Source organism: Camelus dromedarius, chromosome 24 (genome assembly GCF_036321535.1).
Source record: "Camelus dromedarius isolate mCamDro1 chromosome 24, mCamDro1.pat, whole genome shotgun sequence".
In the NCBI taxonomy this organism is placed as follows: domain Eukaryota; kingdom Metazoa; phylum Chordata; class Mammalia; order Artiodactyla; family Camelidae; genus Camelus; species Camelus dromedarius.
Genome location: NC_087459.1, coordinates 26,480,518 through 26,498,207, shown reverse-complemented (window position 1 = coordinate 26,498,207; position 17,690 = coordinate 26,480,518). Strand labels below are relative to the sequence as shown.

The 17,690-nt window shown below is 57.6% G+C and overlaps 1 protein-coding gene across 6 annotated transcripts in view; it reads left to right on the top strand.

The window, feature by feature from the left end:
- Window positions 1-3,451: 3,451 nt before the first annotated feature.
- The window catches only part of GTF2IRD1 (GTF2I repeat domain containing 1), a 95,438-nt gene continuing 81,199 nt past the window's right edge, over window positions 3,452-17,690 (top strand). For 2 of the 6 annotated variants that reach the window (XM_064478610.1, XM_031432752.2), the window contains exons 1-2: window positions 3,453-3,549; window positions 6,794-6,853. The gene's annotated coding sequence lies outside the window, so the exon portion shown is untranslated. Of the gene's footprint in view, window positions 3,550-6,140; window positions 6,854-17,690 lie in introns of those variants that run through there. The other 4 variants (XM_064478609.1, XM_064478611.1, XM_010980777.3 and 1 more) reach the window with 4 other exon arrangements.

The window sequence follows — 17,690 nt, the reverse complement described above, 5'->3', positions numbered from 1 at the left end:
GATAAAATCGTCTTTCTGAAACTCCAAGGAATGCCACGGAGATGGTAAAAAAGAACAGCAGGTAGGGGATCGGGAGTCCTGGGGTCCACCCCAGCCACTCACTGCTGGGCTGCTGGAGGTCAGTCCTGGCCCTCTCGGTACTGCGGGCTGCTTACCTGCAAGACAAGGGCATTGGGCTCACCTTTGGTCCTTGCGGTCACATCCCAGACTGCAAAGCCCCGGGTCCCCTCTGGGCTGGCCCCAGTGTTCAGAGAAGGATTACCTTAATGGAGGTGGCTGGGCTGTCCTACCTGTACCCCGGCCCCTGGGGAGTCCCACCTCCAAGGAACAAGGAGCCAGAAGTGGCCCAGAATTGTGGGAAAAGAAACGAAGCACAAGGAGATCAGGGACCCAGGACTCCGCCCAAACCCCAGGGGAGCAGAGAGGCATCCATAAGTGCAGTCCTCTCTGGTGGCCAGTCTGCGGGTCAGAGACCCTGAACCAAATGCACTGGGCCAGGAAGGAGAGACAAGCTCCTGCCTGGGAGCTCCTGGGCTGATGGGGAACAGGATGACCTGGTGCACACTCACTTCCACAAATGACCCACTGTCCCACATTCCCATCTGTGAAATGGGGACTGACAGGCCCACTTGGTTAAGTGAATGAGGTCTCTCAGAAAGGGCCTTGTAAAGGGGGTAGTCCTGTGGCTTTGAGGGAGTTAAGAGGAAGGCAGAGAGAGGCTCCTGTTTCCATATCTGCATAGTAGGAGGGACCCGGCCAGGCCTGGGCCAGGATAGGGCACGGCCAGTGCAATTTAGGAGAATTTCTGTAGGCGGAAAGTAGCCACCAGCAAGGACTTCTCAACCAAACTCCCCTCTCAGTTTAGGGAGCCATTGCTGCCCGTCTCAGAAGGAATTGAACTTGAGAGGAATATGAATGCCCATGACTTTGTCCTTAGAATCCCTACTGCCTCACAAAGAGTTGTTCAAGCAAAGACTCAAGTCTGATTTTACCCTTAGATGAAGCCAACACATTTTTTAAAATGAAAATTACCTTTTATCGAGAACTTCCTATGCACCATTCATGCTGCTAAACATTTCCCTGCATTATATGTCATTTAATCCTCATAGCGCTCTTATGAAGAAAAGACTTTCTTGGCTCCGTTTTACAGAGGAAGAAGCTGAGGCCCAGAGAGGCCAATCGACTTAGCTTAGGACACACAGCTAGTGACAGTGGAGCCAGGTGTCACACCCCAGTCACATGTGGCTGGACATGCCAGGCCAGGGCCTCCTGGTGTACCACAATTTACCCAGTCTCTGCCTGTCTCTGCCTGGGTGAGGTTGGGGTCAGGCTGGCTGTTCCTGCTGGAAGGAGCAGCCCAGAGGCAGGAGGGCGCCAGCCACTCCCCACATTCCATTTGGATTTCTGTCGCTTGGGATTCTGCCTGCAGAGGGCAGTCCTGAGCACATACCAGGCCCTAGGGTCCAGAGATTTCTGGCACTCTGCCCTTGGATTTGGGGTCTGGGAAGTATTCTGCCTAGAAACCAACAGCCTAGCTAGCCCTTCCTGGGTTAAGCTTCCCCCAGCTGGGCCCACTGAGGCCATGAGTAACCCCCAAACCTCAGGTACCTGTGCAGATGTAATGGAGGGAACTTGAGTCAGTGGGCAGAACCAGGGCTATGGAGTCGGTCCCAGCAGTGCCACTCACATGCTGTATGTCCTTAAGCAAGTCACTTTGCCTCATTATAAAATGAGGCCAGTAGGACTGCCCTTGCAGGTTTTGTGTAAGGAACAGTGATTGTATATGTAGCATGCCTAGTCGACGCTTAAAGAGCAGCACTCATCCTCACTGTTACTCAGCGGAGCCATACTGTGGTGGACTGAGGCTGCAGGAGGGAGAAATGGAGGCTCTGTGGGATGAACCACCTTGCCCACCTCTTACACAGTAGTAAGAGGAAGAGTGAGGGTTTGAATCCACACAGTCAGGTTCCAGACCCTGGCTCTTCCCCTTAGTTTGCTACATTAGGGCCAGAAGAAGGTGGGTGGGGATGTGGTTCTGATAGGGACCCCAAAATGGGGTATTTCAAGGTGTCTCTAAGCCTCCTGGTGACAAGGGGGATGAAGAGTTATCCCCAAGAAGGCAGGGGCAGCATGGGATGGAGGGAGTGTCAGTGGCCTCACTCCCAATCCATGCTCTGGCTAATGCCCTCTCTGGGCAAGGCCTTTAGTGGGCACAAAGGCCCCTCGGGGCTTGACCTTGGGCTGGGCACTGTGGACATGGCCTGCCAGGGAGGAGCTCTCAGTCTGGTGGGCTTGCCGGATGGGGGAGGGGGGAAGACCTGGCCAGCCAAGGTTAGCCTTTACCAAGTGCCCATTGTGCACTTGGCCAGCAGGACCCCAGTGGGCTTTGCTAGGACCCAGTAGATTCTCAGTCTGGCTCTCTCCATCTAGGCCAGGAGCTCCCTGGGCTTGGGGCTTGCCTGGTCTGTGAACCTGCCCACTGTGTCCAGCATAGCAAGGGCCCAGCACAAGGCTCAGGGCACTGTGGTGAACCACCTTGTGATGAATTAAGATGCGCGGCTTTGGAGAGGCTGGGAAGCGTGCTCCTGATTACGTAGAACCGCAGGAATGGTTGGGCAAGGGGGTGGCAAAAGCCTAGGTCGGGGGATCAGAAGCAGGGCTACCCAGACAAGATGGGACCTGGCGTGTCCAATTGGATCTGCATGTCACTGCCTTCCTTCCTATCCCAGGGGACAAAGGCTGAAAGAGGCACCTGGGCCAAGCCACTGGTAAATAACCTGGTCACGGTCGGGATGACCAGCCGCCCCACTTCAGTTTCCCCAGCGCACGCCGGGCTTACGGTGACTTTGGGCCCTGGCGTCTCTGGGGATCCTCCCGGCGCCCGCTGAGTGACCTTGACCCTCGGGCCGGGCTCCTGAGCCCGGGTCTCCCGGACCGAGCCATGGCTTTCTAATCCGCCCTGGCCAGCGCTGGGGAGGCGGAGGGGCGTCGCAGGCAGCCAGGGGGCGCCGAGGCCGCCCCTCCCGCAGGCCCCCCTGGCGGCGGGAGCTGGGGCGGCGCGCGCTCGGGGCGCGGGGCGGGGGCGCGGCGCTCCCCCCGCGGTGCCCAGGCCGGGGCGCGGGGCGGGCCGGGCGGGCTAATCCCGTATGTAAATGGCAGCCAATGGAGGGTGGTGTTGCGCGGGGCTGGGATTAGGGCCGGGGCGAATGGCTGGCAATCTTACTGGGATTACAGAACAAAGAGCCTCCCTGCGCTCCCGCTCTCGGCTCCGCTCCCCGCGCCGCGCCCCGCCCTCCGCCGCAGCCCGCGCCGGGGGTGGGGGCCGCCGAGCGCCAGCCCCCCGGCCGGCCCGAGAGCCCCCGCCGGGCCCCCTCCCCGCCCCGCGCCCCGCTCTCCTCCCGCCCGCCCCCTCCGCCTCTCCGCGCCTCCCTCTGCCTCTCCTTCCCCCATTCTCCCGGATTAATTAAGGAGGCAGCGGCAGGAGGCTGAGTCCTGGCCGCGGGCCGGGGCCGGGGCGCCGCTGGCAGGAGCGCTTGGGGATCCTCCAAGGTAGGAGAAACTTTTGCGGGGGGCGGGCGCCCGGACCATTCTCCCCTCTCCTCCCACCCCAGGGGCCCCCGCCCCTCCCCCTCAAGGTGTTACAGATTCTGGGTCCGGCTTTTGGGTGCCTTGGGAGGCACGTGACTGGGATTATAATTCGGGCCGGGGGAGGGGAGGGACGGCTGCCCCCACCTGCCGGGAGGGGGTGGGAGCTGGGAGCTGTCACCCCTCCTGGCCTTTCCGGAGGTGGGGGGCGCCCCGGGCGGGCAGCGGGCGCCCGCAGGCTGCTGCAGTTGGCGAATGAGGTCAGTTGTGCTGCCCAGGCAGCGGGCGCCAATGTGGGAGCGGAGGGGGCTGGGAAGGCGATGGCCCCCGCCCACCAAGCCCCCCCATCTCCGCCTTTTTTGGGCTTGGCCGTCTCCTGGCCGGTGCCCCCCACTCACAGGCTGAGTTAAACACAGCTAGTACTGCTCCAGCACAGTGGTTCCTGTTGGGGGTCCCTGGGGAGGGGGCTGGCCTGAGTGGTGGCAGCTGAGCCCCTGGTGGAGTGGGGCGGGGGAAGGAGACTCAGAGGATGGCATGAGGGGTCACAGAGGTTTCAGAGGAGCAAGTTGGGGATGTCATGCCTGTGGGTGGTCTCTTGAGTTCCTGCAGATGAGTGGGGAGGCCCCTGAAGCTTCCCAGGGTGCTGGATGCCCACTCCCCATCCTGAATCTCTGGAAATGATGGGCTCCCCGGCTCTCTTGGGCTCCCCAGCCCCAGCCTGTGGCCAGGGGGAGGGGCGATGGCCTGGGCCCAGGACAGGGGAACTGTGCAGCTGAGAGTTCCGCCCTCCTGACATTGCGGGAGAGGGCTGAGCTGTAGACTTCTGGCCCTGTGACCCAGGCACCCAGGACTAGAACTGGGGTGGGAGGCACCTGTGTCCCCATCATAGCCCAAGTGAGGGAGCTTAGCATGTCCGGGTCTCCTTGCTGGGCATGTAGGGGAGACGCTGGTCTTGCAAGGAGTCCGGTACTGGTGATGTGGGGTTTGGGGCAGGCCTGGACAGCTTCTAGAGGAGTGGGCATTTGCAGAGGCTTCTCTTACTGCTTGTAGCAGAAGGAAGGGGTGGCCTTAAACTGCCCTGACGCCTCAGGCTATCATCTCCCTCTGCATGTTTGGTTGCCCCATTGCTAGATCTGCTGCTCCCCAGTACTGGCCTGGGGCCTCAGGGCTTGGGAGGTGCCTGGGAGCAGCCCATTTATTTCAGCAGCGTCATTTCCAAAGGGAAAGGGCATCGGCATTGATTATTTATTCGGAGTGGGAGGTGGTGGTGTCTGGGAGGCTGGTGGCTGCTGGCAGGGAGGGCTGGGTGCAAGGACAGCAAGGAAGGAGGCGGTCAGGTGGCCGTCAGGAGTGGGGCCCAGAGTGGGGGAAGTAGACTCTGACCTCTTCTGAGCAGAGACCTGCCGACCAAGGGGGCAGGATGTCGGAACCTTCAACCTGCTTTTGGGATGTGGGAAGCTTAAGACCACACCCCATTCGGTACCCTGCTCTGAGGGTGACCTAGAAAGTTGTGGCTCTGACTCAAAGGGTCCCAGAGGACCCCAGCGGAAGAAACGAGGAAGAGTTGGGACTCTGCGGCCAATCGTTGCTGGCTCATTTAAAATGTGGGAGGATGCAGGGCGAAAGGTTGCAAAACTGGGTCTTGAAGATACCATTGTAGGGACATGCTTAACCTACTTAAGAAGACTGTTCTCTAGATGCTGGAGGAAGGGTCATTTATTTGCAACGTGCTTCATCTGTTCGTTTAAGGCAGTCTCCCAGAGCTGGCTAGCCTTCTGACACGGTTCCAGTTGTCAGTGTTTGATGCTTGGAGATAGTCTGAGAGGCAGACGTAATAATAGGGGTCTCGAGGCAGCTGTTCCTGCAGCCTCCTTGTCTCTGGCAGCCAAGGCATCCCCTGTTTGGTAATGGCCTGGTTGTTGGAGACTCCAGGTAAGGATCTCAGGGTGATGTGGTGACTGCATGGGGCTCTCATGTCCTAAGCATGACCTTGGAACCACAGAGCACATCTCCTGGTCCATCCTCATTCCGGGTTCTGGTTCATGTCCTCTGGCTCTCATCTGTCCATCCACTGCCTTCTGGGCCCACTCTTTGAAACCTCCTAGCTTGCAGTTTTCCTGAATGGCCTTTCCATGTGCTGTTCCTCTTACCTCAAAAGTTCTTCCCACCTGAGGGGGTGTGGGCTTCCTTGAGTGTTCCCACCTGGTTAGGATGTGAGAATAGGGGTTGTTGAATTTGCCTTTTTCCCCTCCTCTTTCAGGGCTTAGCTGGCTGTCATGTCCTCGGGCTGGAAGCTGTCCTAGGAACATCCCCAAGACTGGCCAAGGTGCCACCTTTGTGTCCCCATGACATCCTGTCCTTCCTCTGTCCCAACATTGATCTCACTGAAGAGTTACAGGTCCCAATTGCACTGGGGACAAGGCAGGGACTGAGGCTTGCTTTTGATTCCCTGGTGGGAGGGCTGGTCCCCTAATACGTACTGAGTGAATGAAGTCCTGCTCCAGGGTCCAAATTGCTAAGCAGACGCTCTCCTATTGTTCCTAGATTCCCATCTCTGGGGCAGGTCTCCCACAATGGTAGGAGTCCCAGGGTCTTTCCCTGAGATTCCTGCCTCCCATCCTCCAGGAGGCTCCTCTCCCCGTTACCCCAGCCTGTGTCTTCCCCTAGACCTGAGCCTGGGGCTTTGCTCCCCGAGTGCCCTCCATCTGGCTTCTCTTAGTTGTCTGGCTCTCTCTCCATGATGCCCGGCTGCCAGGGACACAGCCAGGTTCCTTGGCACAGGCCAGGAGCGTATCCCCAGCCCCATGGGGCCTCAGGGGGCACCGAGAACAAGACCTGCAGGGTTAATCCCCCGATCTTGGAGAGCAGAGTGAGACCCAGGGCTCAGGATCTCCTGGGAGGCTGGGGTCCTGTGAGATGTGAACCCTTGGGGAGACTGGAAAGGAATTCCCGGCAGGGATTCACAAGCAAGGGCGGAACATGGGGAGGACTGTTTCATGTGGGAGAAGTGGAGGAGATAAGCCTGCTTCGGAGACAGCAGAATGTCACCCCTATGGTGACAGGGTGACAATGGAGACTTCCGGGTGTAGGTGTGGGGGTGTCCAGGTGAGTCTCCAGGGAAGCCGGCTTCACTAGGCACCCAGGTTCCTCATTTGCAGGGATGTCTGGTTGGGACCATGTCACTGCGGTTGATATTTTGTCATTTCAGACTCAGTGCGGTGGGTTATGACTGATGGCAGCAAAGGGGTGAGCCCTGTCCACTTTTGGGGTGAGTTCGGTTTCCTGAATGAGCTGGGTGAGGCTGAGCTTTCTCCAGACGTGGGCTTGGGGTGACTGGTGAGGGGGTGGTGCCAGGCAGGGAGCAGAATCCTCATTCCAAACCCCCTTCTTCTTGGTCCCGAGCTGGGCCTGGCTGACCCAGAGCTATTTGTGTGCCCACCTGTCTCCCTCCTTCAGGACCACTTGCTTCGGGTTGCCGGATTTAGCCAATAAAAATAGGGACACCCAGTTAAATTTGGATTTCAGATAATGCAGTGCTGGGGACATAAATTATACTAAAAATTTACTTGTTTACCTGAAGTTCAGACTGAACTGAGTTGGGGGGGTCTTGTGTTTTATCTGGCAACCCTCCAGCTGCAGCCTGTGGGCAGTGAGACTGTTGGGGGCTGGGGAGGGACTCAGGGTGTGGCTGGGGCCAGGAGTTGGGGTCAGGACTCAGTCTGGAACGAGTTTGAATCGGACAGCATTGATTCTAATTTCCTCTGTTGGGCTTCCTCCAGTCTGGGGTCCAAGGGGCCAGATCTCCTATTTGGCTTGGGGGGAGGGGAATGGGCCACAAGGCCCTGTTCGCTTCCTGCCCTTGGGCCCTCCCGCAACATTCCAGGGGCCTCAGTGCAACATAGGGGCTAGGGGGGTCCTACCTCAGATGGCATGGCAACGAGGTGGTAATTCCCAGCAACCACGGGACTGTACTCACCTGGCGTCCCTCCAAAGGGGCAGCCCTCAAGCCTGTGCACAACCCAGCAAGGACCCTCCCCTGCCAGGGGTCCCAGAGGCCAGATCTCCAAGCCTCGAAGAGGGAGCGTCAGAGAAATAGCCTCCCAGTGCTCAGGCCTCCCTCTGCAAATCTTGGACTGCAGATCGTAATTTGGCTCTGATAGGGTGTCCCCGGCAACTTTCCTGTTCCTCCCAACATCTCATAATATGACTTATGGACACCAGTGGCACAGAAGACCCTGAACACCAGGGCTTCCCAAACTGGGGATCTTTGAGCACCTGCCATCCGCGTTAGGACCCTGGTCTGGGCCATGTGCTCATATGTGAAGTGGCGATGATGCCCCCTGTCCTGCCTGACCCCCAGGGTGGTGCTGTGGTAGGGCTCCCTGGGGGTGTATGTGGGTCACCCTGGTGCAGGTCTGGAGTGGAGACGAGGTGGGAAGCCAGAGGTGAGAGGTCCCAGCTGGAGGGCTTGGGGTCCTGGGCAGCTCATAGGTGCCCGGTCAGGTTATGTGGTTGGGGGAGGAGGGCCAGCTGTGAGCTGGGGACAGCTGGGACCATGTCTCTCTCTGGCCTGTGGCTGGAGGAGACCCTTCAGGCTATTCCTTTCCTGGAAGCTTAGGTGGGGCCAGGCCTCCTGCTGGTGGGGTCTCGTAGTGTCTCAAGGTGTGCTTTCTGGCCCTTGGCAGAACTACCATGTGGAGGGGCCTGTATCTGTCCAGCCATCCATCCTTCTGTCTGTCACTCCACAAGCTGGTGTGAGACTTACGGAGGCACCAGGTCTGCAGGGTCTCGGGTTCTGGTGTCCAGCTTTAGGCTGGCATGTAGGAAGGGCTCACTTCTGTGCATTATATATATATTGTAGAAGGATAAACAGTGTCTGGTGACAAGCCTGGGTCTGAAATGTGCCGTCCAAAGAGCTCGACCAAGACATGCATTCACATGACCAGAGCCCCTATCAAGACAGAACGTTCCATCCCCGCCAAAGTTCCCTCAGGCCTGTATGCAGCCAGCCCCTCCCCCAGGCCCTGGCAACCACTGGCCCATTCTCTGTCTCTATAGCCTTGCATCCTCCAGAGCATCGTGTAAACACAGTCACACAGTATGCAGCCTGAGTCTAGCTTCTTTCACTCCTCCCAGTGCTTTGTTGAAGCATCAGGAGCTGGTTCCTTTTGGTGGCTGAGTAGTATTCCCCTGCATGGATATGTCACAGAGCTCTGCTGCTCTCCTGGCGGAGAAATTCAAGGCCTGCCAGTTTGCTGAGCTGTTCTCCGGCTTAGGGCCACCCAGAGGAGGGGGCACCTTTCCTCACATTCACCAAGGCACTGCCTACACCACATCCCCACCCCCACTGAGAGCCGACCCTGAGCCAGGATCGCTGCACACTTCTGTCCGCAGAGCTGGAATTTCATCCTCCGTTTCTGGTGACTAATACAGACGGCGAGCTCCTGATGAAATTACACCTGCCTGCGGCTGCCCTTAGGACTGCAGTCCTCGCCTGCCACGCAGGTGGGCTCCGGAACAATGGATGCTCCAGAGGCAGGGGGCAGGCCTGGAGGGACAGGAGCTGTCTGCCCTGTGGTGTTCACCCACCTCTGTGTGCCCCATTCCCCAGGGAGTCTATGGGTCCTCAGCAGTAAGGCCCTGGTCTCCACTTGTGCACCTGTATAGCTTTAAGTAGAAATTCCGTGTTTTCCTGAAACACGGACAGGACTTCTTTGGGAAGGATATGGAAGGAGGGCAGTCAGGAACATAATTTAGAGTCAAACAGAATGGGGCTGTGTGACCTTAAGTGATTGCTACCACGTCTCTGTGCTTTGGTGTGGTCGTCTGTGAACAGGAGAACAGAGGATCTGGTTTGCAGGGCCAGGGCAAGACTCAGCTGGGGTCATATGAGCCGCTGGGCTCCCACAGAGCCCTGGAGGGTGTGGGGCCCCCGAAGGGGAGGGAGTAGGGACATTTGGGTCTCCCGCTCCCTGTGTCCCCCTCTGAGCTGCTGTAGGGCCACTTCCCTCCAAGTTACCTGTGAGGGCTGTAAGTAAAAGATTGGGTGACAGACATCTGAGATCCCCTGCTGGCTGTGGCCAGTCTCCTGAGTGTTGTGTGAGCAGCACTGAGATTTCGGTTGGTCACGGAAGCTTCTGGTTGGGCCGATCCCACTCTGCCACCTGCTTGCTGCCTGTGGCTTGGATGGCTGCCTGGTCGGCTGCGCCTCAGTTTGACCATATAGAAAACAGAGGAGCCGCACCTTGTGGGCTCACAAACAGCCATGCCTGAGTGAAGGGGGACCCAAGAAGAGCTCCTGGGTCCCCCAGAGGTTGTGACTTCCTAAGGAAAGAGAGCACTGTGGGTGACAGCAGGGTGGCCTGCATGAGTGTCTTGAGATTTGGCTTTTTTTTTTTTTTTTTTTTTTTTTGATGGAGGTACTGGGGATTGAACCCAGGACCTCGTGCATGCTAAGCATGTGCTCTACCACCAAGCTATTTCCCTTCCCTTTCCCAATTTGAGGGTTTGAACTTTGTTTTTTTTGTGAGGAAGTAATTGACTTTTCCTGATGAGCCTCCCTACCTCCACGCCTTGGCCCCTTGTCTTCAAAGGCTGGACCCCTGAGTCCCACCCTTTGGCTGTACTCAGTGGAGGGAGTGGCAGGCTAGCCCTGTGCAGATGGGCCCCTGAGTGCTTCTGCCTGGCTCCCTGGAACAGACAGGACCCCTGCCCGCCCACCCACCCAGCTCCAAGGTGGTCCTGGCGGGCTCCAGGGGGGTCTGGTGACTGGGCCTGTCTGGTGTCTCATGTTTATCCAGGAGCTGGTTTTTCAGGTGTGGCGACTTTCAGCAGAGAGGCCCAGCTCGGGAGAGGTAGGCCCTTTGGGAAGGAGCTGGTTGCCCCTGTTCTCCGTGTGTACCCTGGTTTTCAGCTGGGGGTGCAGCCCTCTGAGTGGGTGGGCTAACCACATCCTCCCTCTGATCCTGGTCCATCACCTGCCCAGGGCCAGTACTACTGAGACACTGTTCTCAACACATCCAAAGGAGAGATGCTCTTGGTTGCCCTGGGTTGGAGGCCCAGTGCCCCTTTTTGGGGGCTGGCTCCTTTGGCTGCCTCAGGGTTTCCCACTTCCCAGCAGGGGACCCTGAAAAGTATCAGGACCTTTGAAGCCAGACAGACAGAGGTTCCAGTCCCAGTTCTATCGCTGACCTGCTGTGTGGCTTCAGGCAAGCAACTTTACCTTTCTGAGCCTCATGTGAACAAAGGAGCATGGTTCTCCTTGCCTGGCAAGGTTCTTGCAAGGATCCGTGTTTTCATTTGGGAGAAGTTGGTCCCCATCCCAGTGAAGAGTGTTTTCTCAGCTTGTCATAGGACAGTCCCAGAGGCTGGCCCTAGGAGAGCCCCAGGCCTGCCCAGAGGGGACCTGGATGCCATCATTCCCTGCTGTGCTCTTAACCTCCTCTGCCCATGGAGCATGGGCTGTGCCGTGTCTGAGTTTGTTTCTGCAAGCTAGGAAAACCCCAGGGGTAGAAGCAGTTAGTCCTCTTGGCCCATCGACCTCTCAGACCCTTGGAGCGGGTGATCAGACATCAGAGATGCCAGGCCCTGCCTTGGTGCTGGGTTACCCAGGGGTGTGGGCCCTGTGGCTGGATTCTGGAGACAGACACACTCCCCGGTGGGGGCAGCCTGCAGGAGGTGACTGGAGGACAGGTGGGATTCAGAAGGCTGGGTGGGCACTCTGGGGTGGGGGTTGCAACGGAGTGAGTAAGGTCCAGAGACAGGCAGTGACACTCCAGAAGTAGCAGGGCCTTCCATGGGGACCAACTTGGGGCCTTGTGTTGGGTCCAGGTGAAGACCTTCATCAGATGGCCTCACTCCCAGCCAGGGCATGGCCAGGCCCTGCCTGCTTCAGTGCCAGCCGTGATGCGCTTCACCGTTTTCTAGAATGTACTGTGTTCCATCTTGCTTCTCCTTCGAACATGTTTTACTGCTCCCTGTCCATTTCATTGGGCCAATTGTTGCAGGCCTCAGCTTGGATGTCACTTCTGTCGGGAAGCCTTCCCTGATGCCCCCTCCTGCGTCCGTGTTGGATGCCCCTCCTTTGCTCCTGCAGCACAGCCCTCGCTACATTCTGTGTTCCAGCTGCCCTTGAACTTGTCTGTTGCCCTTTCTTGGGTCAAGGCTGTGCTGCCTTGTCCGTCCGTATCCCTGCCCCCAGCTCCCTGCCTGGCACAGTGAGCGCCCAGGACAAACTTGTTAAGTGAATTAGAAGCAAGCTGGGTGTTGGGGCATTCGGGGCGGGGCCTTGGAAGGTCAAGGGGCTTTTTCCACCCTTCGATACCAAGTCTCACCAGCTCAACTCCATCCTCCCCAGAGGCAGCCAGAGGGTGGTGGGTGATGGTGGTGGTTGGTGGGGGAGCACCGTGTCTTCCTGTGGCTGGTGCAACCCAGTTTGGGGGAGTTCCCCCTCCATGAAGGGCAGCTGGTGTGTGTGGAGAGAGCACAAGTGTGAAGCCTCAGAATAGTTAGCCCCCTGGGCTATGTAGACACACACACTTATGTGCATACACGTGTGTGTACGTCTGTGGGGTGTTCCAGAAGCTGCTGGCGGTGACTGTGTCCAGTAACTTGACGTTTAGCTGGATCCTGACCACCAGCCTCAGACAAGTCCTGCCTGGTGTGCAGAGCCCCCTCTGGTCCCGGCCGGTGGCACAGGGACGAGTCCATCAGTTAAGAGTGCGTTTGGCTCCAGGTAATAGGAAACCTGACTACAGAGGCACCAGCAAAGAGGGGTTTACATATTCCGCACAAGAAAAGCCGGTGGGTAGGTCCTCGGAGCCTGGGGTCGGGGCTCAGCGGTACCTTTAGGATTTTATTTTTTCCTCTCTAGCATGTGGATTTTTTTTTTTAATTTGAAAACTGTATTCTTTCAAATGTACACTTCAATGTGTTTTCGTATATTCACAAAGTTGTGCAGTGTTCGCCAAAGTCTAATTTCAGAGCATTTCATCACCTCCAAAAGAAATCCTGACCCGTTAAGTAGACATACACACACCTCCTGGCAGCCAGTGGGGTCTGTCTTTCAGGATGGCTGACGTGACTTCTGCTTAGGACTGGGGCCCGGGGCTTCTGCAGGGGCACCCTCCTCCCTCCCCTACTCCTGTGCCTCCTGGATGGTGTGCCCCGAACTCTTAGAGCTGAAGGGGCCTCAGAAAATGTTGACCTCTTTTCCTTTTCAGATGTGGAAACTGAGGCCCAGGACTGGGAAGACAGTTGGTTAAGGTCTCAGAGTTAAAAGAATCAAGATCTGAAAGCCACATCTCATGACTCTTGGTCCAGGGCTTCCTGCCCTCCTGCAGCCACTCTGGTCTGCCTGTTCCGGGAGGCTGGGTGGGCGCATTGAGGCAAAACAGCTGACGGAGGTTCTGGAGCAGACCGCGGTGGATGGGGGCCTTAGGGATGTGGGAGTGATCAGGGCATTGGAAACACCCCAGATGAAGAGAGGGGAAAGTCCGCAGTAGGACATAGTGGCTGTCGATTCTGTTTGGAGGCAGGTGGCTGTTGAATGTTTGATGGAGTATAGGCTGATGGCTGCTGGGACCAGGCAGGAGAAAGGGGTACCAATTTCTGCCCAGTGACTCACGTGCAGACTGCCCATGGCATCACCTGGGGTAACCCTCAAGCCTCATTACATGTCCAGGTAAATCCCAGTAGATGCAGTCCTTGGGGTCTGTGGAATGGGTCTGATGAGCTGGAAGTACCACCTAAGGGAGAGAGCCCTGGAGGCGGGCAAGTGGGATATCTTGGGTGGTGACGCTCCTAGGCGGGTGGGCCCAGTCTCGGTGATGCAGGCCCCACATTTATCTGGTGTAATAATGAGTCACTGCCCGTGTGGGCTGCGTCCACCCTCATGGTGCTGCCCAGAGCTGTCGAGGCTTCCATGAGGATGGGGGATGGAGGGCAGGTGGGTGTGGCATGGAGCTGGAGCTGGTTTTTGTCCAGGTGCCTACTGCCCACCTTGGGGAGTCAGTTCAGAGCTTTGTCAACCCCATGAGGTTTTCCTTCTGAAAGGCTTAGAGGGCCAGGAGACCGAGACCCCTCCCTGCCAACGTGCACCTCTGCAGGGACAGAACTTTGGAAGGAGTGACTTTCTCATCCCAGGCTTCAGACAGGGTTTCGCTGGGGGCATGAAACCAGTGCCTCCTTGCTCCCGTCTTCTTGGCTCAGAGCCTGCTGCTGCATTCATGGGGGTCAGACTGGGCGATCCAGAGTCTGGGGTCTACAAGGAGGGCTGGCAGCTCCCAGAATTCTCTTTTGCTGTCTCCACAACTCACCCCAACATCCTGGAAGGCCCACAATCTTGGCAGTGCAGGACCCTTCCCAGCAACCTCTGCCCTGTTTTTGGTTCAGAAAGTGATATCTCCATGTCTGTGGGGTCCCTTCTGGTTGTCAGGACCTATGATGCCTCCAGGAAGCCCACCTTGGGCCTCACTGCAACACCAGAGAGGAGGCCTGGCCCCTGTCCTGAAGCCCCTCGCTCTCTGGAGGGAGGCAGAAAAGATAGTTTGAAATAATGAACCATGGGAGAACCGCTCAGCCTTTCTGCAAGTATCTGCACGTGAGTCACTGGGCAGTGAGCCGTGTTTGGGGCTGCTTAGGGGAAATGTGTGTCGGGGGAAATCAGGTGCTTGTTGCTCCTTCTGGCAGACTTTACTTTGAAACTGGCCCCTAAGTCTTCCTGCTGTGTGACCAGGGCAAGTTACTCAGCCTTTCTGAGCATCCATGTGCTTGGAGGGTTGTAGCAGGAGATGAAGAAAGGATGCTAACAGCACAGCACTGGGTGGTCACATATGGCTGCTGATGGCTGTAATGTGACTGAGGCTTCTTGAAAAAGTGGGGTTCAGCCAGGCCCAAGGCCAAGGTGAGATTTGGATAAAAAGGCTCCGTTGGGACCTGGCTCTCACCTCCCACCACTGCTCTGTGAGGGAAGAAGGGGCAGAGTGTCAGGGATGCCTCTACTGGGGGAGGAGACTGAGACCCAAAGAGAGGAAGCAGGTTGCCCAGCGTCACACAGCCCCAGTAGATGGCAGATCCTCAACTACACGGATCTCCCGAGAGTTGGCCCCATGCACGCACCTGAGACCGTGGGCTTTTGGTGGGGAGCTGCCTGTCAGCAGTGGTTGGGCCCTAGGGAAGGGATGGTGTAGCCTGGGCTGGGCTCCTCCAGGTCCCCGTCCTGGTGTTGGGAGAGAAAAGCCGGCATGGGTCACTTTATTGAATCCCCTGGCCAGAGCTTTGGGCAAGGCCTGGCTTGTCCCTGGTGGATCGAGGTAGCCAGGCTCACCTTGCCAAAATGAGGGCCGAGGTGGGGGCAATACGTTTGGAGAAGGAAATGGGGTGTGTGCACCAGCCTGAGTGTGCACGGGAGAGGAGGGCCAGGGAGCAGAGCGGGAAGGTGGCCTGGAGTGCTCGCTGTCCCAGAGTGCTGTGTAATGGTGGGCAGGTCACCTCCATGCTGGGCCTCGGTTGTACAGCGTAGGACGGATGACAGTCTGTGTCCTGCCTCCCTCCCAGAGTGCAGGGGCCTCAGAAGTGATAATGTGTGAAAGCTGTGAGCAGGGAAGGGGTGATTGGTGTGCCCCTGTGTGGGCCTGTGACTGTCCAGCCACAAAAGAATGCGTGTCATCCCCTGGGGACCTGGCTATTAATGTGAACCAACCCCCTGCTCCTGCAGCAGGGTGGGAATTCACCCCCCCACCCCCAGGATAGACCATGTGGCCCCCTCTTCCCTGTATGGTGGTGTTCCTTGCCTAGAGCACAGTGGGTTTGCAAGAAATACTTACATATTTATGAAAGGGATGAATGGGGCTTGGGGCACCTGCAGGTGTCAGCCGTGACGTGTGTGCGCATGTGCGAACAGAGAGTACGAGGACAGGGCAGGTGGCAGGTGCAGCTGCCAAAGACCTAGTGAATGGACATGTGAATGGAGATGGTCTCCTCTCATGTGTAGGTCACTATTTATATAACCTTCGACGCAGGGAAGGGTACAGCTCAGTGGTTGAGTGTGTGCTTAGCATGCACGAGATCCCCATTACCTCTGTTAAAAAAATGATGATAAAAATAAATAAATAAACCTAATTACCTCCCCCCTAAAAATATATACATGTATGTATAACCTTCGACTTCTCTTTCCTTACCTGGGAGCTCTGGGCAGGGACTGGGCCTGATTCACCCCAGTGCTGGGTCTGGGTCTTCACGGGTGCAGTGAAAATACTCGCACTCACAATTAATTGGCGTCCCACAGCATCCCTCAGGTGGGTGCGAGGCCAAGGCGGGCGGGCGGGCCCAGGACTGGGACTGAGGAGCCCTTGGAATCGGGAGGGAAGGAGGAGAGGGTCCTGGAGGGTGTGGTGTTGGGATTTACAGGAGCAAGAACAAATGAGGGGGTGGAGGGCATCTGGGTCGGGGTGGGGCCTGTGGGCAGGCCAGAAATGAGGAAGGGGTGTGAGAGGGACTGTGATGAGTGCTCTGGACTAGATCGGGGCAGGTGTGGACGCTGAGGAGCGGTCGTGGTGGTCCTTCCATCTGGGGCTGAGAACTTCTAGCCCAAGTTCCCAACCTACAGGTGGGGGGAACTGAGGTCCAGAGAGGGGTGGTGCCCAGGCTCCATGCTGTACTTCAGGGTGACCTCTGGAGTTAGAAGCCAGGTTCTTCCCTGGGACCCTTGCCCCCCACCCCTAGTGGCTCCGAGCCCAGGGCACCAGGTTGAGTAGAAACCAGTAACTGGGGGAGGGAGGGAGCGTGCCGGCTCCGGAGGGCTGGGCCGGGTTGCCAGTTGGGGTGGGGGCCGGGAGCCAGCGCCCGCACCGGGATTAGCTCACCCACAAGTGATTAGCTCTTTTCCGCCCAGCCTTTTCCCGACAAGAAAGGGCCTGGTGCTCCTCTTCCACATCGCTCATCCTTCTGAGAAGGCCTGTTTACGTCTGATGAAGAGGCTCTTAAGAGACACGCTCGCCCCAGGGGCTGGCGCTGCCCCAGTGCTGGCTTCTTCCCACCACCTCCTGACACCCAGCCCCAAGCTCTGCAGATGCCTAAGAACCAAGACATATTTACACACCACGCAGGTGAGCTGCCCAGGGGCAGCCAGGACTGGAGGGCCGGCGGCCAGGGCCCCCTGACGCCCAGCTGAGTGCCAGGCCTGCATTTCTTACCCGGTCCCCCAGCACGTAGGGGGACAGAAGTGTCATTGTGCCGCCAGTCAGGAGAGCCGGGTGAGCTGACCTGGAGTTGATGAGACAGGGTGATGTCAGGGGAGGCAGCGCTCAGCAGGTGATGTCAGTGCAAAGCAGTTGTCACCATCATCGTGACTTCTTTAATGAGCCCGTAGGCTCTCCAGCCCCGAGCCAGATACTTTTCACATGTTATCTCACGCGTGGTCCTTGTGTCACTGGTAGCACCATTTTGCTCAGATGGAAGTCACAGGCTGGTGATAGCTAGGTAGACACCTGATTCCAGCTTCGGTTGACCCCAAAGCCCAGGCGTCTCCCCCGTCCTCATGCCGAGAGGGGCAGACGGGGCAGTAGGGGGACTCAGGCCAGCTGGATGTAGGTGTGATGAGGTTGAGAGCGCCATGGGGGGGACCATAGGTGCGCAGGGTGGTGGAGATTGGCTGAGCTTCCTTTTGCATCTCCCTTACTCTCAGACTTGGTTTCTTTTAGTGACTTGTTCATCCACCCAGCAAGTATTGCAGACTGCCTGCTTGCTGTAGTTCTGGGAGACAGCCATGAACAAAACAAAATCCCTTCCCCCGTGCATGCACGTCCTGTTAGGGAGGCTGGTGAGACTCTGTCCACCTCCCGGCTGGCCTTGGGTGCCAGCCTCTGCTGTCCTGCACACACACACCTTCCCACCCGATGGAATGAAATGGCCATGGGGTCAGGGCTCTTCGTTGTCCTGGAGTGACAGAGAGCCTGGGCATTGGGGCTCTTAGGACTGGGTCCTGAACTCAGAGGGGCCCATCTGGAAGGACCCAGGAGGCCTGGTCCCTGTGGTGAGACTGTATGTCTCCATCCAATCCCACTGGTTCCGGTTTTCTCATCCTGAAGATTGAAGCCCATTTAAGC